General features: G+C 37.7%; 1 non-coding gene across 1 annotated transcript; it reads right to left on the bottom strand.

Moving 5' to 3' along the window:
• Nucleotides 1-1,398: 1,398 nt before the first annotated feature.
• On the bottom strand, nt 1,399-1,532 carry LOC116571278. The gene has a single exon (XR_004277830.1). It is a non-coding gene; the product is annotated as a U4 spliceosomal RNA (small nuclear RNA).
• Between the last annotated feature and the right edge of the window lie 20,416 nt (nt 1,533-21,948).

Here is a 21,948-nt window from a genome sequence, read left to right as displayed (position 1 = left end):
ACAACAACTTAGTGAAATTATAGTTGAAAGATACCAATTTGAAGTAATTTACTCTTTGATTTTTAGTCCTTTTCACCATCCAAACAAAAACTTCTGTTTTGGATGTTTTGTTTTGATTTGTTTTGTTTTGTTCTGTTTTCATTCAGGGATGTTTTATAAATATCCTGGCTTTCCTAATACAGAGACTATCTGGAAAACAAAAGATGGTAACTTTCCTAACTCAGACAACAGGCTGCTAACTGTCCTGATAGGCCACAGAGTACTTATGTACCAAAATATCAAATAGATAGTCAGTCCAAGCAAGAGTATGAAGGAAGACGTCATAAGAATAGCATACACCGTGTGGTCTTGCTTCATCCTTGATGTTCCAAAAGGTAGAACATCTTAAAAATGCCAATAAAACAATATTCTGCTATGGGGCGCCTGGGTGGCTCAGTGGGTTAAAGCCTCTGCCTTCAGCTCAGGTCATGATCCTGGGTCCTGGGATGGAGCCCTGCATTGGGCTCTCTGCTCAGCAGGGAGACTGCTTCCTCCTCTTTCTCTGCCTGCCTTTCTGCCTACTTGTGATCTCTGTCTGTCAAATAAATAAATAAAATCTTAAAAAAAAAATATTCTGCTAGATTTGTTGACACACGGCATGTCCAAACCTTTGATACTTAAGGTGTCAAAGTTTAGATATTTAAGATGTCAAAAGTTGAAATTTAAAAGAAGGGTAAGAATCAAAGTTAGCAATGGAGTCATGAAGTGTGCTTGATGTTGAAAGTTATGCAAATTTGCCAAGGCCTAGGCGGATCCCAGGGTATCTGAATGAAAAATGAGTGTTGTAATTCATCTGGTGATTATTAGCCACTGTAAACAAACTGTAATAACACTGTAATAAATCCCAAATGTTCAATATCTTAACTCTGTAAGAGTTTATTTCTTCATGACAGTTGCATGAGTGATCCTGGGGGTGACTGAGGCTCTAGCAACTTTTGTCTTGTCTCCACATACCTCAAGGCCTCAGAGTCTGAATCCACAGTCCTCAGAAAGAGAGAGAACATGGAGCAAACACATGCCCTTCTTACCACTTGGACCTAAAGTGACATAATCATTTCCACTCACCTTCTATTGTGGGAAATAGATGGCAAAGGAGGATGGGAAATGCAGTCCACAGCTAAGGAACCATACCCAGGGACAAATTTTCAAGAAAAATCAACAAAAATTTGGTGGGCTATTTGCTGTATTTCTTCAGTAAATACTTACTGAATTTCACTGTGTGTGTTTTTTGCTCTAAAAACCACAATGGAGTTATGAATATGATTTTCTTCCTTCAGACAGCTTCATTCATACCTACAGACTAAGAAGGAAAATAAAACAGGTTAATGGTATATGCTTATGAGTTTTTATAGTGCCACTTTCCATTTACTCAGAGGACTGTTTTGGTTTAGGAATGTTCAAAACTTTGTTTTTCTTTTAACCATAATTTTCATTAGCAATAATCGCGCCTCGGATAAACCTCATTGGCTACGATACTGCCACTGCACAAAGCTTAACCATATTTTTAAAAGCATTTTTTCTGATTGAAAAGTATAGCATTTTTACATGCATGCACACAAACACACACACACACACAAAGTAGTGCCGTCAGAAAAACCATGTGAAATTCAAACCAATCATTTTTGCTACTTGTCCTCAGTCCTTATAAAACACTTGGTTGGAAAAAACAAAGTGGGGATTTGTTGAAGAATTTCAAAGTCATGTTCATTCTCCCCTTACTGCTACAAATATTTAAGTTTAATATAGTAGTAAGTGACATTTTCACTGGCACAGTAGTGAAGGGAAAACATGTTTGAGATACAGGCTAGAGTTAACACTGATAATACCTATCATCTGTTGAGTATCCATTACAGTGTCCTTGTGCTAACCTGTGTATATCTCTGTATCCTCCTAATACAATTATGAAGTAGATTTTATTATTTGAATTTTGGACAAGCATTAGATTACAAAAATAATACAACCGTCTTCATATTTTGACTAAGGATGTAGGTGTAATTAGTCTGCAGACAGAATAGCATTTTTTAAATTGCCATTAGGCATTTATATCAAGATTTTTGTTGTTTTCTTGATGTTCTTGATGTTTGTTTTTTTGCTGTTTTATAAATGCTTTCTTAGGTCCTGTTTGGATAGTATAAATATTATAATAATCATGAAAGATTATATAGTGTAAGATGGAAAGTTGTAAAGGATATATATGAAGGAGGAGTGAACACAAGCTTCTGGGAAGAAATGTCAAATGCTCAAAAATTATTTTACTACTTGATCAGCATGGCTTGAAATGGAAGATAAGACTTTTGCTCTAGAATTAGAAAAGGCATTTTTAAATGCTCCTATAAAGGTTAATATGCTATCTTAAACGTATTTTATTGTATAATAGCAGACCCTTTCCCGAAAGCAGATCTTGATAATATAGGAAGGGCCTTGCAGTAGAGAATAGATCTTAGAGTTAAGCTTTGAACACCAGGGAGCATGCTTAGCCTACTTCATCATTCTTGCCCATGATCAATCATAGCCATAAACGTGACAAAATTAAAGTGGCTAGATCATAGATATCACTACCCCAGATAGATAGGGATATACAAACAATGTTTAAAGACAAATACATATTTAAAGACAAATACATAATTTAACTTCAGAACTTCAGAAGTTCAATTTGGGTGACGTCAAAAAAACGCATTGATGTTAACGGGCCAATCCAAGGAAGAGTTTCTGGACTGATTGGGTTTAATGTGTCTGAAAGGAAATTCTGAAGGTTAGGATGAAAAGAACGAACTTTCCACATAGGATTGTTCAAATAAAACTAAAGTTTATTCATCTAACTAGCAAACATTTATCATATGCTTGTCTATCATAGGTACCTACTTAACTACAAAGACAGAGGTAGCAAATGCATAGCCTCAAAGTTATCTTTTCCATGCATGACCATGGTAGGCATTGCTAATCTGACATAAAAATCTTTCCCAGTGATGTCAAACATAGCCTCAGATTGCCTCTCTAGGCAATCTATTTGTAGTTGACACAAAAGATGGAATTTATTTGCTACCTCAGCACCAAGAAGACGTAATGATGTAGACATGGCATTATCCTTCAAGGAACACCCATTTTACTATTAACAGAGAAAAGATGAGAATCTTGGATAGTTGACACAATGGCTATAACTCAAACATGTACAATCAAGTGTACCTAAAGAACAATGAAAATGGAAACTAATCTATAGGAAGGTTACGTTTCATAGGAATATTTCCAGCTGTGCACCCATCATTGGATTATCATCTGCAAGCTTGAGAACCAGATAAACCAGTAGTAGAAATCAGTCCAGCGCCAATGGTCTGAGAGTCAGGGTGCTGATGGTGTAAATCCTGATCTGAGGCAAAAAGCCCAGGAACCAGGAGCATCAATATCTGAAGATGGAGAAGATGAATGTCTTAGCTCAAGCAGAGGGACTATTCACCTGCCTCGCCCTTTTTGTTCTGTTCAGAGTGTCAAGAGATTGGATAATGTCCACCAGCCTTGGTGAGGTTGATATTTACTCAGTCTGCTAATTCAAATGCTGATCTCTTCTGGAGATACCCTCACAGATATACCCAAAATAATATTTTACCAGCTATCTGGGCATTTCTCAGCCCAGTAAAGTTGACACTAAAAAATAACCATCACAGCCGATAACTGAAAGACATTTGTTATTGGCACAAATGATAAACATCAGAGCACCATAACTTGCTTCTTGAGAGATTAATCTTGTCAGTGGAAAAATTGTACAATTTGATTGCAGCCCAAAGAGGACTGCATAAGCAAACCTAGCCCAGAGCTAAAATCCCAAACTTTAGTATATGTAATTCTAAGTAAGCATAGACAGGGAAGGAGATGATTCTTCTTGTCTACTTCCAGTCTGCCCTTCCCCAGTGGAAATTTCAGGACAATGAGGGAGGGACGTAATGCAAACACGATGTTATGAAAAAAAGAGAAAAAAAGTAACTGGATTTACTAGGACTGGCAGGTCCAGATATAAAGAATGAAAATCCAGACCATAAAAGTCATGATATTTTGCAATTCACCTTCTCATTCTAATACCAAAAATATAAGTGAACTTGGAGATTTCAGCTTTTTACCATCAGCTAATAGCCAGCTGATATTTTCTCTGGTGGCAGACCAATGAGCCAAATATTTCATTCAAGTCAGTTTCACTGTGTGCATGGCAATCAATTTTTTTAAAGAATTTAAGACAAACTGCACAGTGCAAAGAAAAAAAGTGTCCTTGGATGAATTTGGCAGGAAATCACCTACTTGAAAAGTAAAGCAGATGATTTATTTAGTCAGTTATCAACTAACGTATATTATGCATTTATACCATTCTAGATGATAAGAATTCTATAGCAAAGAAGACTGGTTTCCTTTGATGAAGTTACAATATAGGGGAAGGAAAGAAATAATAAATAAGCTAATAATTCAGCAAGAAAACTAATAATGAGTGTTATGAAGACCATTTCTTTCTAATGTACGATAGAGAGTAGTGAGGGAAAAGGAAGACAGTTTGGGAAATGACTCTGAGAGGCTACCTTTGAACTGAGACCTGAAGGATGAAAAGCCACTAGCCAGGCAAAAATCTGGAGAAAGAACATTCCAGGGAGAAAGAACACATGTACCCTAACTGGAAATAAGCTCAGCATGTTTAGAGAACACACGCAGAAATAACAGCAGCTGGAGTACAAAGGTCAAGATGGGGAGCTCTGGGACAAGGGCAGTGTGATAGGCAGGAGACTTCAGGGTCTTTGTGAGAAGTTTATAATCTATTCTAGTACAAAGAGAAGCCATTAGATGATTTCTCAAAATAAGATAAATCAAAGGGCCTAATCTATATGTTTACAAGATCTCTCCACCATGGAGCTGAACTATAAAGGACTCAGGTGGAAACCAAGAAACTCTAAGCATGAGTCTGGTCCCCTGCTAACACCTGGTCCAAGCTACCACCCTCTTTCATCAGAATTTCTGGTACAGCCTCCTCAACGGTCTTTCTGGTTCATCCTATAATATATCTTCCACATTTCAGTCAGACTGATTTTATAAAACAAAAGTTAGATCATGTCACCTCTCTCTGCTAAACATTTTCTAAAACTTTGCATAAAATTCTAGCCTTCTTACCCATAACTTACAAGACTCTACATCCGAGAGTCTCTACCTAGGTCACATTAGAATCAGCTAGGGAATTTTGTTTGTTTGTTTGTTTTCTTTTAATTTAAATACTTATGCCTGTTACCACTCCAGAATCTCTGGAGCTACGGCCTGGTATTGGTATTTTGTTGAATTATTCCAAGTAAATCTAGTGTGCCACCAGGGTTGAGAGTCCATTGTCCATCTTTGTAACCTTATCCGCTATAATTCACAAAGAATCTCTGAGCTTCAGTCAGATTGATCTTTTCCTATTTCTCGAACATACTAACTTTGTTCCATCTGAGGACCTTCATATTTGCTGTTTGTAGTTCTGGAATGTTCTTTCCAAAGATCTTCAAATGGCTGTTCCTTGTTGTCAATTTGCTTCATTTCAAATAGCTATCATGAGGCCTTCAGTAATCACCCATCCTAAATCAGATTCTCCCTCCCATCAACCTAGCCGTTCTCTATCTGAAATCACTCTGTTTATTTGTTTCAAATTATTTATCTATCACCGCCCACTAGATTATAAGTACCATGAGAACAGGGGCCTTGTCAGTCTTTTTCCCCATTCTGTCAGTCAGGATAGGCTAGGTTTGCCTTCAATAATACACAAGCCCAAAATCTCGCTGGCTTAAAACAAAGTTTACTTCTCACTCATTCTGTATGCCCATAGTAACTCAACTGAGGGTTCACTCTAGAACTCAGACTGGTAGAACAGTTGATTTCTGGACCATTGGCAATCTTCATGTAGAGGAAAAAGAGCATTTGAGGATCTCTAACCATCAGTTGCTAGGGCTCAGAAATGACATAAGTCAGTTTCACTGATACCTCTTTAGCTAGAAGTACTCATGTGGCCCTATCCAACTACAAATGGACCAAAAAGCACAGTGCATCTCAGCACCCATGAGGTCAGAAAGGCAGAAAGATTTGTTTTCTAGCACACATGACCACAGCCACCATCTTCTCATTAACTATAATAGCACTTCAATATTGTAGGTACTTAGTAAATACCAAACTAATAAACTAATATAATCTGATAATGGACAACTCTGCCAGTAAATTCAGCTACTACATATTTCTGCCATTCAGAAGTGGATCAAGTTTGCCACAAAGTAGGTGACTTTGACTTGCACAATTTTATAACTGGAACAGACTAAAAGATTTTTATCTAATCCCCTCAGTTTTAGAGAAACTAAGACCCAGGAGGCTTACATGATTTTTCCAAATTTCTCCTGTGAGTTTTTTTTTTTTTAATGGTTTCTTCAATTTGATTTTTTTTAATTTATTTATTTTTATTTCCAGCATAACAGTATTCATTATTTTTGCACCACACCCCGTGCTCCATGCAATCCGTGCCCTCTATAATACCCACCACCTGGTACCCCAACCTCTCACCCCCCGTCCCTTCAAAACCCTCAGATTGTTTTTCAGAGTCCATAGTCTCTCATGGTTCACCTCCCCTTCCAATTTCCCCCAACTCCCTTCTCCACTCTAAGTCCCCATGTCCTCCATGCTATTTGTTATGCTCCACAAATAAGTGAAACCATATGATAGTTGACTCTCTCTGCTTGACTTATTTCACTCAGCATAATCTCTCCCAGTCCCGTCCATGTTGCTACAAAAGTTGGGTATTCATCCTTTCTGATGGAGGCATAATACTCTATCCCCAGGGGTACAGGTCTGTGAATCACCAGGTCTACACACTTCACAGCTCTCACCAAAGCAGTTTTTTAACGGTGAAAATCTGACTAAAATATGGTGTGTTCCTATCACATTGATAACGCCAAAACTCACCTTATAATGTCTTTAAATTTTGATAACTCTGTAGAAATTTTTGAAAGTATCACTTTAACCATTTTAGAATCATAAACTTATCAAACATACCACTCACTGTTAGACAAATTCCTTGCCTGTCAAACTAAACAAAACGCATCTGGAAAACTCTCACATTATTAAAATGGAACGTAAGGTCCTGCGACAATATCATGTTATAAGGGAAACCAGGCTGTTGAGTGTGATCTTAATACACTTCAGTCTGAACTTTTTGTCACAGCGAGTCATATTATACCTAAACACCAATATATTACTAGGTACAATTTGCTAAACATCCCTTTTCCAGTCCATTGAAAATTTATCGGATTTTCTTTAGTAAGAGTTAATACCACAGGAGAAAGCCTAAATTTATTATTAGTGAGTTTGTATGATGCTGAGCTTCAGCAGAAATATTGGTGTATATATACGGTAAGATGTAATGTGAGCTCTTGACTTTTTAGTGTCCTAGAATAAGCTGCAGGTTCCTTCATGACCTGGTCTCTGCTGCTTCTCCCAGCTGACCTTCCAGCTCTGCCATGCCATGCCCACTGCTAAATGTGTTGCAGATATATCTGCAACACACTTCTTTTCTTGACATCACACGTTTGCTGATAATGGTTTTCTTTGCATGTACAATGCTTGTTTTGTTTTCTTCAAGTCCTGGTTCACGTGTCGTCTTTCGGAAAGTGTATCCTCATCTCCTCTGTCTACAGAGATCACGCACCTTCTTTTTGAGCCCTTTTGCATATCCCTTCAGAATTGTGATAGACCAGACATATAGTTAGTATATTTAGGATAATTCCTGATCCATTAAAGGCTTTCTAGAAATAAGAATTCATCAATTGATTTATTAACTAGTTCATGAGTCTCACTTGTCATGTTATACTGAATTAATTGCATGATTTTGTTTTCCTCTCCCATTAGAGAACATGTTCCTTACAGGCAAGGATCATGTAGTGTACTTATCAGTGAATTAGCACCTGTCATGGTAGTCAGCAAGAAGGTGTTCTGTAAATATCTTCCCAACTGAATCTAAATTGTGCAGATATTCTAAGAAAGAAGGGCTTTTAATTCATGAAATCCTCACAGTAATGTTTAAGAAGGAATAGAGTTGAATCAAGACAAACCTAAAAACCATTTGTGAAGCAAAACAGTTGGTTCACCAAGGGAATTTAGCAGCCCAAATGTGTATTTTGGCTGAAATGTTTACTAACAGGCATTTTTAAAATGTGCTTCTGCTTTTGAGCCTGAAAAATTTTGTTTTAAAGGCATTAGGACATTGAGTGTTAAAAACATATCTAGCCCTTAAACTAGAAAAATGATTGTCAGAATTGTTTGCAGGCAAGATTTCAGCTTCACATGGTTTCAAAATGTTTTCTTGGGTGAAATGTACTTAGAGATATTTTAAATGGAAAGAATTTTGTTTGCCAGCTTAGCTACTAACATCATTTTGTTCAAATGGAAGCCAGTGCATTGTTGGAAAGTAAAAACAATATTGATTCCATATAATAAAGGAACAAAAATAAATAACTTAGTATAAATATGAAAATAACAAAGAAGGAAAGAAACACCTTTCTTCATTATTTAAGTTTAATTATCAGTCATAAAGCACTGGAAAAGGCAATATTAAAATTGCATTTTCAAATGCCACTTAATAAAAGGTTTTATAGGGTGCCTGGGTGGCTCAGTGGGTCAAGCCTCTGCCTTCGGCTCAGGTCATGATCCCGGGGTCCTAGGATGGAGCCCCACATCGGGTTCTCTGCTTAGCGGGGAGCCTGCTTCCCCCTCTCTCTCTGCCTTCCTCTCTGCCTGCCTCTCTGCCTACCTGTGATCTCTTTCTCTCTCTGTCAAATAAATAAATAAAATCTTTAAAAAAATAAAGCATTTTGCAGAAAGATATACAATATGATATAATTTATAGTTTCAGCAAATAACAATACACATTATCTATATGAATTAAAGGTCTTCAAAAGTATACAAAAGAATACACAATACCACATATCAATATACAAATCCCTGGATACCTCAGGGTGGCAGGAGAGAAACTTCAGTATTATTCATAACATATTTTTTTACACAAAAATACATATATTATTTATACAATTAGAAATTACTCTTTAAAATGTCTTTCAATGGCAAGGATTTAATGGGAGTTAAGATATGAAATGCGATTACACTAGGTAATTTTTAACATTCATTCCATCCTAAGATTAAATAATTTTATTAAAGTTATATGTAAGTGATGAATCACTGAATTTTACTCCTGAAACCAATACTATGCTATATGTTAACTAACTCAAATTTAAATTTAAAATAATAATAATAATAATAATAATTTTATTAAGTTTATACTCCTGAAGGGAATTTGAAGAGAATCCATATAGCTAATAGACTTAAAAGTGTTCCTTTCTGTATCAAATGCTTTCTCCAAACAAACAAAAAACAAAGTATAATTCTGACAGTGGCATTTTATTGCAAAATTATTTTATCAAAGTCTGATTTAGATTTCCTTAAGCAGTATAAAAAAGTGACTCCCTTAGTATTTTTTCTTGCTGTGTGTTTCCCAGTTTCTAAATGAATATCTGAAATATCAAAAATAAGATAATAAACCTATAATAAGATTTTCAAAACATTCATCAAGTTTAAAACTTTTATACTGTCAGAAATATAGTGGCAAATTAATGGCTATTCATAAAGAAATATTTGAATAAACTTGACAGATCCCCACCAGGTAATACTTTGCTGCCATTACAAAGAATTAATCAAACTTACATCAATTAATCTGAACAGATTTCATAGCGTTTGGTTAAATGAGAAAAGTAATGTTTAAAGAAATATGTTAAATAATCTATTGTGGGGCACCTGGCTGGCTCAGTCAGTTAAGCATTTGCCTTTAGATGAATCATGAGCTGAGAGTCCTAGGATTGAGCCCTGGGTTGGGCTCTCTGCTCAGCAGGGAGTCTGCTTTTCTCTCTCCCTCTGCCCCCCACCTTGTGTGTGCACTCTCACTCTCTCTCTGAAATAAATAAATAAAATCTTTAAAAATAGGGGCGCCTGGGTGGCTCATTGGTTAAGCCTCTGCCTTCGGCTCAGGTCATGATCCCAGGGTCCTGGGATTGAGCCCCACATTGGGCTCCCTGCTCAGTGGGGAGCCTACTTCTTCCTCTCTCTCTGCCTACTTGTGATCTCTGTCAAATACATACATAAATAAAAATCTTTAAAAAAAAAACTCTTTAAAAATAAATAAATAACCTATTGCTTCATAGCAAATTACCTCAAAACCTAGTGATTTTAAGCACAGCAAGTATTATCTTGGACTTTTCTCTTCATGCAGAGACCCAGGCATGTCTCTCACCAGGCTGTATCAACGTATAAGTTAGGGTTGCAGTTATCTATAAGTTCAATGGGGGCAGAATCTGCTTCTAAGTCCACTCAGTAGTTATTGGCAAAATTCAATTCCTTGCAGGCTATATTGGACTGAGAACCTCAATTCCCCCCTGTTACCCAAGGTGACCCTCAATCCCTTGCCACTTGAACCTCTTCAATAGGCAGCTTAAAACATATGGCACATGGCTTCTTCTAAATGAGCAAGCGAAGGGAAGTCCCATTAGAAGTCAGCCTTTGATGACCTGATCTTGGAATTGATCTGCCATCACATTTGCTGTATTCATGAGAAGCAAAGTGTCTGTTGTAGCCCACATTCGAGGGGAAGAGATTAGCCAAGGGTGTGATTACCAGGAAGAGGGTTCATTTTTAGCCATTTGTAGAGGCTTCCTACCCTAAATTTAATGATACCATTTTTTTGTTAAGCAAATGAGACCAAAAGTCAATATTTATCATACACGATTTTATATGTATATTATAAGCATGGTGAAAATCAGAAAATATTATGTCACAGGTTAACACAGGAAATTTAGTCACAACCTATTGGGGAGAGGCAAGAGATAAGGAAAAAAGAGACTTCACTAAAACAATAATAACAAAATTAAGTATGACATCTGTATATAAAATAATATACATGCTTGTACGTGTGTGTATTTATATATAGCCATTATATACTGTTATATTAAGTTTTAAAACAAAGACTACCAAAACTTAAAAAAAAAAAAAGAAAGAAAGAAAAAAGGCAAACTCACCTAGTCAATGGAGCACTCCATAGGGAAGTTTTACTGAGTAAATTTTATTAAAATTTACTGAGTGGTTCTCTGAAAGAGAAAGTCAGACTTTCTAAGTGTTACAAAGGTGGAGTTAATGTGGTTATACCAGTTAGGATTGAAAACTAAACTCTAGATAATACTAAGTGAGTCCCTGGAACCATACATATTTGCTTAAATACTTCCCATTGTTCCTTGGTCTGGAAAGAGTGGTTAGGTCCACTAAGATTCTAGTGTCCTGGAATCACTTCAAGTTCATGATTATTCATCAGCTTCAGCTGGTTGGATCCAGTTATGTTGAAATACAACATTCAGTTTTGTTTTTCTCAATACTCTTTAAAGGGAAATTTATTTCCCTTTTTTATAATCAGTAAAAAAGGAGACAGTTGCAGAGAAATGTATGCAATTTCAGTAAAAGCAAAAGACAACATACCTGTATTTGTTGCACGTACGCTTACGTATATTGGTATAAGCATAGTGCTATGGAAAAAGGGGAAGGCAGTCAGGTAAAATTACTCATTTTTCATTTTTGCTGTGTCTCCCTGTATGGTGTTTTATCCTCTGGTAAGATAGACAAGCTATTCCAGTTTTCTTAATAAGAACAAGAGGTTTCTGGGGACGTAGAATTTTCAGTGCTAAAGCCAGTAAAGTCTCAGGCATTCAATTTCTTGGTAATGACAAGTGCGTATTACTTTTGAACCCTGAAAACATCAAACAAAGATGTAAATGCTTTCTTTGACTGGATTTAATGATTTTGGAATGTTCTGAGAATAGAGTTTTAACTCCTTTGAAAGCTGTGAACTGGCAGTGATGTCCTGTGGAAGTTCTTTTGTGACTGGAACAGGAAGCAAGGCCATCAGCTGAGTGTGATGAGAGCGGAGACTGGCAGCCAGTTTGAGAAGAGGAAAGAAATGAAGTAGTCATCTAAAAGAGGGGGAAATGAGTTAGTGAGGGAAGGAGGGTTGGCTTTCTGAGCTATCTAAGGCTCACTTGTGGTTTAAATCATGAATTTAATGTGAAACTAGTACGCATAAGGTGTGGTGTTTTTCCCAGCTGTGCCCAGCTACACAGGCAGAGTATCTGGACAATCGGAGTTGGATTTTTTTTTTGAAGATTTTATTTATGTATTTATTTAGAAACAAAGAGAGCGAGAGAGAGAGAGAGAGAGAGAGAGAGCACGCACCACATGTGTGTGAGCAGGGGGAGCACAGAGGGAGAGGGAGAATCTCAAGCAGACTCCGCACGCAGCACGCACAGAGCCCAACTTGGGGCTAGATCTCATGACCCTGAGATCATGATCTGACCTGAAATCAGGAGTTAGAAGCATAACCTATGAGCCACACACAGTTGGAAGCATAAGCTATGAGCCACACAGCATAACCTATGAGCAACACAGGTTCATCCAACCCCCAGGGTTGGATGAACCTGTGTTGGGTTTTAGCTAGGAAGGTGATGACTGATGAAGAAAGAGAGGGGAAATGTGATTGAGAATGAGTATATGCAGGGGAAAGAGCATGATGGTCCACGGCGTATCATCTTATGCACAAGGAAAGGGGGGCGGGCGAGGAGATGAGACGCAGTGAGAAGGTGGTGGAATCAAAGAGGGCGGAGTGGCAGAATTTGGGGTGATGGAAAACTGGAGGAGTGAGCTGGATGGATGAGAGCAGTGATGAGAATGAGAGGCAGAATGATGGCGTCTTGAAAGAGAGCACTTGGTTGGGCTTCTCTTCCGAAGAATCCAGTTGGGGCTCAAGTTTGTAGCCATTCTGATGACACGTGCAAATAATAACTGCACACCTGTCAACCCTGCCGTACCCCCAGCGCCAACCGGCTGAGGGTGAGATGATGTAGTGATGCTGTAGAGATGATGTAGTGATATGGTTTTGGAGATGGCAAGGACCCAGAGCATGTGGAGGAGAAGAGGGGCAGATGTCGAGAGGCCCATTCCTCATGTCAGTCGAAAAACTATCAAGAATTATGACAAGCGGCAAGGCAATTGACACAACCAAACAAAAAAATCCCCGACTGAAACTGTTCAAAAGACACACACAGTAACAACCACAAATCACAGGAGTGATGTAAAGTGACTGAGTGATTTAGGAATGATACAAGATGACATTTTAAACTTTTTTTTAAGATTTTATTTATCTGAGAGAGAGAGAGAAAGAGAGCAAGCAAGAGTAGAGGGAAAGCAGACTTCCTGCTGAGCAGGGAGCCCGATGTGGGACTCGATCCCAGGATCCTGGGACCGTGACCTGAGCCAAAGGCAGATGCTTACCGACTGAGCCACCCAGGCACCCAAGATGACATTTTAAAAAGACAGTTTCAAATAACCAGAAAAATAAAACAAAATTAAGAGCAATTAGTGTTCACCAAGGATAAAGAGATATTTTAAAGTTTATTTGTGCTCTTAAACTGAACAGCTATCAAAACACACACACACACACACACACACACGCACGCACGCACACACACGGATCAATATGTAGCCAGGACTTAACGAAGAAAACGGACTGCCTACAGACATAGCAGCCAAAAATTGTAGAGAAGTAGCCTGAATACCATTAGGATCAGCAGGATAAGCCAATGTGTCCTTAGTTGTTACCTTTTTTAACTTTTTAAAATACATGATCTATTAGTCGCAGAGCAATGAGAAATACACCAGATACTTAACAAATGCTGCTCTGATGATTTCTCAGTGAAGTAGAATTTTGTAGGGAAAACACATTTGGGTTCCTCTTGCTTACTGAAAGAACATATTCCTATTAATCCATGTCTAAAGAAAACCTACTCGGTAAGTCAAAAAGGGGAATCTTCTAACTGATACTACCCACCCAAAGTGCTGCTTTAAATTAATTAATCCTCTAGCAGGCCTGTTGCCTATTTTCACTTTTTGTATGTGTTAGAGGTGGCATAGCACAGAACCAATAACCAAATTCATTAATTTTTTTTTAATTCTAAAAAGTTACGGCGTCTTGAAACAGAACGTCTGGTTGAGCTTCTTTTCCAGAGAATCCAGTCGAGACTCTAAGTTGTAGCCATTCTGATAACATGTTCAAATGATAACAGAGCAGCTTCTTACCCTGTCCAATTACCAGCACTAATTTTAGAGACCCAGATTACCTACAGCGAACATTTAAGGACCCCATAACATTTGGAGGCCTTCTGTAACCTCTTATTCTTCTTCAAAGAAAACATACAAAGAGGAAAGATACATTAACCAAAATAATAATAATAATAATAATAATAATAATAATATGCTCTGAAGAATACAAATTGTCATTTAACCAGAGGGTGTACATCTCCAAGGAAGTTTCTTAAAGAAAATGTTTACATTCATTTTATATATAAAAGACTCATCTAACAATGTATCACAAACAAAACCACAACACTGTTGATGATCTCAGCTGGAGTGAGAGCATAGAATGCAGCTCAATTTATTGCCAGCTGGTTAAAAGAAGTTATAGGCCCACATCCAGGGAAAAAGAAAGGCAAAGAAGGGAGGAAACACACTGTCTTATCATCAAATCTGAACAGGCCTTGTGCTTGGCCCTTTACAGAAATTTTCTTATTTAATCCTAAAACCAACTTTATGGTAAATAAACTGGATGTGCTGTTAAGGAAAGGAAAGCTCAGTGAATTTAGCAGGTTGTCCAAGGTGACATAGCTCATAAAAGGTGGGCCTTCATTTATCTGGCTTCAAAGCCAGTAAAAGACACACAAAGAAATTCACCAGAGTATTTTTACATCTTTAATTCAAAAACCTAAAAAGCACAAGTGGAAGTAATTTAAAGGCTCTCTCCCCTGCCCCTGCATATTTACTTAGATAATAATTCACCAAGTCTAGATATGCCAGCCATGTAATTTAAGTTTGTTGGGCTATGTAGGCTCCTTCTGACCCTAAGCCACATGATGGCATTGAACACCCTGAAAAAGTGACACAGGAAAGATTAAATGCCATAATCGTTACAATTAAAGGATTAACTTCAGTGTTTACCACCGGTTACTGGTGGATCAAACATAACCCTCAGCTCTGTTTTCTGTGGTCAGAATTGCATTCGAATTTGACAAGGTACACAGTCTCTAGTTTGCTGCAGGCCTTGCTTTCCTCCTCCTAGTGATCTTAAGCCTGGTCAGATTCACATGTTTATGTTACCTGCCTGACCCTTGGAGGCATTCGGGTTTGTAATCCCCGGACACAATGCTACAGACAGTTTCTTCCAGCTCTCATACTCCATGATTATTTGATTTAGAATTACTGAAATATGTACCCAGAGCCATCAAAACATTAAAGAAAAAATTCTAACACACAATTTGATATGAAGAAAAAGAATTTTTTTAAAGGCAAAGACCTTCTCATCTTCAGAAGACATCAGTATTTGTAGAAAAGGAAATAGGAATGTGGCATCTCCTTAGCATTAACTGGAGTAAAATCTTTATATTGTAATCACATGTCAAAGCAGTCAATGAATGTCTGTTAGACATCAGTGATGTGCACGGCACTAGACTAGACACAGAAATATATAAAGAAACACTCCACATGCCTGTCATTATCCAAGAGGAAGCATCTCATCCAGTTTATAAATTAACAATACATCAGCCTCTAAATGTACTGTGTGCCTGGATCCCAGAAAAGTGGCAACAGATTTTAAAATGCTAAATCAAATCTATGTTTCTCTATGAAATAAATAAAATCAAAGAGATTTGGGGAAGTCAGAAATTGCCAGTCATATCCCTTTTGGTCATACTGAATTAAATGAACAGCAACATAAATGAGGAAAGGGATGTTTTTAAGTTTATGAAATAAAGACATTCATTGTGCCCTAGAGGCTTAGGTGGATGAGCATGGAATTGTTAGCTGTCTCACCCTCCGTCTTCTCCCCTTCATTGTAAGAATATTTGCCTGGAGAGTCCGATTATCCTTTAGTTTCCAAAGGGTCTACTCTTCTAATTTTGGTGATATTGGGCAAAATTTACCTTTCCTGTCACAGAGATGAAGTTTGTGACCAACGACTGTAATCTTTTGTTAATGTGCTTGCTGCTTTCCAATGAGTTGATATAAGCTGCTAGAACAATGACCAGCACATAGTAAGTGTTCAATAAAATTAGATGTTTTTTTCAGTTTTTATTATCATTATCGCCTTTATTTTGGTTCTTACTGTAAGAGTCTACTCCTTCAGTGGTGGCTTCCAATGTTGTTCACTGATATTTTCTAATAGGATTTCACTTTACAATAAGTACTTAGGAAATCTCCAAGTTCATAGGGGGAAAAAATCTCAGAATACTGAGCAGTTGTACATGTCTTGGTGAGATACTGGCCACAAGGATGTTTTGCATTTTTTATGGCTTAGCATTCTGCCTGTTTAGCTTATCTCTGGACAGCTAGACTCCACTGCTGCTATACTGTATAGCCTTACTTGATCTGGCGCTCGGTGTAAAATCTACCATTGTTAAATTAGCAAATGGCTCACAAAAACATTAGAAAGTGTTCATTTCTCCATATATTCCCTCTAGGTGAATATTGAGATCTTAAATAAATTGTGACCCAGGTATAAAAATAGAAAGTGACTGCAAGTATGGAATGGGGTAGGAGCAGAAGGTTTGATGGAACTTTCCTGTGGGCTACAGTTGATGTTTGTTGATGGTTCACATAGCCCCTTGTGCTGCCGTATGTTATCACTGCTGTGATTTTTCAGGTTTATCATCTGCCTTCCCCCACTGTTCTGTTAACAGCTTGGTGGTAATTTTGCTCACTATTTGGGCCCTAGGCCTTGCCGAGATCCTAAGCCCAGATTGGGCTAATGGTACATCATTGTTGAGTAAATAAGTGAAAAAAATTGCATGTGGTGTACTCACTCTTTAACTGAGAAACTGATATGTCTTGTGAAAATCTGTTAAGACCAAAATCAAGTTTCATGATCTCAAGTACACATTTCAGTAAGAAATCTTTTTTTATTCACACCATCAGTCATTTACCTATTGTAAATCAGAGTCCGAAGAGAGGGTCTGACACATGCAAGGCCCTGCACCAGATGCTTCATGTGTTAATCTTCATCCCTACAATAATCCCTTAAGGAAAACAGTGTGAACCCATTGTGCAAATGAGTAAACTGAGGCTCAGAATGGTAGGGTTGACCTGAGGTTAAACCACTGGTAGGTAGAATGTGTGGACTTCAAAACAGATCTCTCTAGTTCTAGGTCTTCCCTTTTTTCAGATAACTTACTAAATAAGCAAATAAAATTCAAGGGAAAATAAATTAGCACAGGTTTATAAATACAAAAAAAAATTAACAAATATATAATCTAATGATTTAAAATTAAGACCCGGCCTTGGAGTACAAAATCGACTGGCTTTTATTTGAATTAACACTGCTAAACAACCGACCTGCAGATGTGAAAGTGTTTTCCACCATCTAAATAGTCCAGTATAGTAGAGATCATCAGTGTGATATATTGTTTGTCTGTCTCCTATAAGAACTTGAAAAATATTTTCCTCACATTTGTATTTTTCAAATAATCTCTTCCTACGGATAAGAAAGGATATGGCTCTGTACTATGTTTTCAGGTGTAGGAAATTAAATACAATATTTACTGCCCGTATTACTTCCAAAATAAGGGAAAAGGCTATTTCCTAGGACGTGGTTTCCCTAAAGCCATTTCCACTTCCAAATCAGGCAGTAAGAAGTTTTTAAAAGGCTGAGAGGAGGGGCTTGAGGAATTACTAGGCGTCATTGTAAACCATATGCCCAACACGTGACTGGATAAAGATATTACGTCTGTAGAAAGGTAAGGGTTGCAACTATAATAATTATCGGGAGATGTCTGTCATCTTCGACACGCCAGAATTCTCTACTGCAATTTTGTTCAGAGAATCGTCTGTGTTCATCTCTCCTACCCCCGGGAATTCGTGCAGCTCTGTTTCTACAGAAGGCAATATTGTGCTTACCCATGGAGAAGAGGAAGTTGATCTGAGCTGTTGTCCTGTTCTTTAGAAACACAAGATCACTAACAATATTGATTTTTGGCTCTTTTTAAAACTTTAACTCTTCAGAATTTAATATGGAAAAACTAATGTTGAAAAAAAAAAAAAAGACCTTTCTTTTCGAACAACCTCAGTGCTCTAAGGGTAAACAAGTATTTTGTAAATTGGTCCACTGAATGACAAGCCAACAGATTTGAAGCCAGCTGTCACCTTTTATTAGTCACACCCATAAATCCAGCCTGGTCCTGGGATTGTTCCCAGTGTCCCTGCATCACAGACACAGTATTGAAGGGAGCTCATTGAGGGAGGTTATCATGTCCCCCTCTACAGAGCATTTTAATTTGGAAGCCTGAGAGATTATCTATGTTCTGTGGATTAACCTCCTTGTAAATTTTCACAATAAATGGATAACGTAGTATTTTTCTTTCCTTCTCTTAAACTGTCTACCTTTCAATCAGACATTTAAGCACAAATCCTGACTAACTTAACTTCACATCTAACATTCATCAGTCTCCATCAGGATGATATTCCTATTTTGCCCCTCCCTCCCAACAAGAAATCTACCTTTGTGTTGATAGATCTCGCAGGCTGGCAACACACTAAATAAAGTATAATAACCATAGCGGAGTCTTTATGTTTTACCATCAATATGAATTTTAAAAGAGTGTCGTCAAGAAAATCATCTTCAAAGTTATTTTCTTGCATGCCTAAGTACTGCTGCTGAGATAAAACTGGAATGATTGCAGCAGTTCTGCTATCCTGGGCTTTTTGGTGTTCTGATTCTTTCCTCACTAGCAGAGGCAGTGAATTTAACACTCAGATTCGCTCTGACAGGCTGACAACTGATATCACAAGACCACAGCTAAGAGTGGTTTATTACTTTTAGTGGGATTTATTTAATTCAGTCTCACAGCCTGAGGGTGGGGTAAAGATTTAACTTGAAATTAAATTCCAGCAGGAGACCTTTTAATATAAGAAAAATGGGCAGAAGGATAAATGACATGCTCAATTGCAATGATTTAAAAAAAAAAAAAAAGCCTATATTTAACATGGAGAAAAAAATTCCACAAAATCATTTCAGTTGTTTGACAGATACGGAGAGAAAAAGCGCAGATGAACCAGTAATGATGATATAACTCAAAAGAGAATAATCTAAAGGAAAGTTTCTGACACACGAGAATTTTTTCAACCTATCCAAAAAAAAAAAAAAAAAATCCCAGTTTATGAATGCTTTCTGCCAATGTCTTAGTAAGCTGGTAAGAAATCCCAAGTGTTCTATTGTTTAATGTTAAACTGTACAATAATTCTGGATGAAATAGTAGAGTTTAAGCAAAGCCATGGGTAGAAATTACTCTAGTGTTAACCCTGAACACAGGGAATGCTTATAGTAAAAAATTTGGTACATAAAAGTGATATTCATTTGTATTCTGAGTCTGAGTAAAGTGGAGTTATGTCATAACAGGTAATGCAGAGGGGGTCTTGGCGAGTTGCGAGGCTTAAGGCATATTGGATAGTTATTGATCATGGTTTTCTGATATCACTTACATGGAAAAAAGGAGATTCCTCGTGGTCAATAGATACTAGAATATCAGTTATATATTTTCTTTCTGTGGTATTATTTTGGTGCTTTGGACTTTGTTTTATAAAGAAGAATGACTGCTTCATAAAAATCTATTAAAGTTGAATGCTTTCTGTTAAAGCCATACCTAATTTTGAGGAAATCAATGCCAAAGAGAGAATAGAATAGAATGAGCAAATGTCCATTTGCTTTACTCTGTTTAAAAACATTCCAGTTCAGTCCAAGCTTTGGAAATGTAGGTCCGGATCACACCAGACCTGATGTCTGTCAGGGTAGTAAGTAGCAGCAAGCCTGGTCTTAGACAAAATCACAAAGGTCATGACCATTTTGTTCACTAGCTACATTCTACTTTTTTGCTTCTCTCCTCTCTTCCAGAACCCAGAGTTTTCATGGCTTTCCAAGTGAGCCTTCTTTGAAACCACACACCCACATGCAAAGGAGCTTTTCTGCTTCCCTCTTTTTCATAAAAACCCATGCAGTGTTTATTTGATGTAAGTGGTTAAAATATTGTCAAATGACTAATAAGCGGTAATAGCTGAATGCAGAGTCCCATATTATCTTGGTTCGTGGCATTCTTAATTGTCTCAGTAAGTGTTTCCACAGCATCCTTAGGCCAAAAGAAATACCCTTCAGTATCATTTATTAAGCATTTAGGTCCAAGCACCTTAACATGCACTCATGTCCTAAAAACTTACCACCTGTTGAACACTATACAAACTTCTCAAATTGTGGAATCAAATTGGTCTGCACCAGTCTCATTGAAAGGAAGATCACAGCCAATGTTAAAAATGTTAATTACCTTCAACTAGTAGTTCACACGATGTCCAGCAGATGTTACTGTATTTTTCCTCAACTTTAAAATATCTTACCGTAGCAGAGTGGCGCAGCGGAAGCGTGCTGGGCCCATAAAATATCTTACCGTGCCTCTTTGAATCTGTAGTAGGGCCCTAGTGCTCAGCTGGAGAACAATGTGTTTCGTGTTTTATCTCAAGTAACGACTCTGCATTTCAACAGAGATTGTTGTTTATGAACTGGCTATTGGTGTCTACCTCACACAATATGGTAGCCTCAGTCAGGAGAGATATTTGGAGTTAGCAGTTCTTTTGGTGCTTCTGAGCTCACCATTTGCCAAAATCCCGATCCATGGAATGAGGTTAAAACTCTAGTCAAAATCTACCACGTTATTATTGGCTTATCTAAAAGCCCAAGACCCCAGGATCAATTTTACTTACTCTGACTTTCAAATTACTGACATTTTTTTCATAATCCCACTGTAATTTATCAATGATTCTTTTCTTTAGGAAGAATCTGAGCAGTGACAGTCAAACCTCTGACCCAGTGTAGGATGTGCCCTCCCCCCCAAATAGGTAAACCACAAACAACAATCATGGCTATTTGGAAGATAAATAGTCTCTCTCTGGCTCCCAGCAGCCCCCTTTCTCCTTTAGTCTCCCCATGCAGTCTGGATGTACAGGACACAGTGCAATGAGCATCAATTTTTGCTAGGATCTGTGTTCCTCTGGGACTGTTTGTTCTTCAAATTTGCCCCCAATATGATTCCTCTACCAGTGCCCTTGCCTGGAATGTTACTTATATGAATTTGAATGCCTTCAACCCTAAGTAATCTGATACAAAATTGTCTTAATCCAGTGGCTCTTAATCCCTCCAGGAGCTTCTGTCTTGTCTTCCTCCCAGATGAGCTTCATCCTCACACTGGTCTCTGAAATGCCTACCGTGGTTCTAGGTCTCATGGCCATGATCAGTAATGCCCATAAGAAGAGAAAGAAAAGGTCACTTCCAAAAGCCCACCCAGAATGATGTGGGAAACAAAGACAGAAGAAAAGTTATTAAATTTCCTTACTACCTAGAGCCACTGACAAGTCCTTGAAACAAGCAGAGTGACATTCTTCTAGGGACTCAACTGTGTCCACCTTAATACTTTGCTAAGGGCAAAAGACGATCCTAGCCTGACCGCCCCACCCCACCCCAACCCAACCGCCCCTCAACTTCCCAGAATTCTGTAAGTCTACTTTAACATATAAAAATTCCTTTGGAAACTTCCTTTATCTCTAAACCCTCCAAGATACATGCTGGCAATCATCCCCAAGCATATGGCCTACCAATATATATCTGAAGGTTCTTATCATTAAGGTTTTATTAGGCGATAATAACTGACCTTTCCCCCAAAACAGCTAGCTCCTCAAGACGCTGGGAATCTTGCTTCCAAAATT

This window comes from Mustela erminea, chromosome 12 (assembly GCF_009829155.1).
Source record: "Mustela erminea isolate mMusErm1 chromosome 12, mMusErm1.Pri, whole genome shotgun sequence".
Taxonomy (NCBI): Eukaryota; Metazoa; Chordata; class Mammalia; order Carnivora; family Mustelidae; genus Mustela; species Mustela erminea.
Note: the sequence above shows the minus strand (reverse complement) of the source record. Positions and strands in the feature narration are given on the sequence as shown.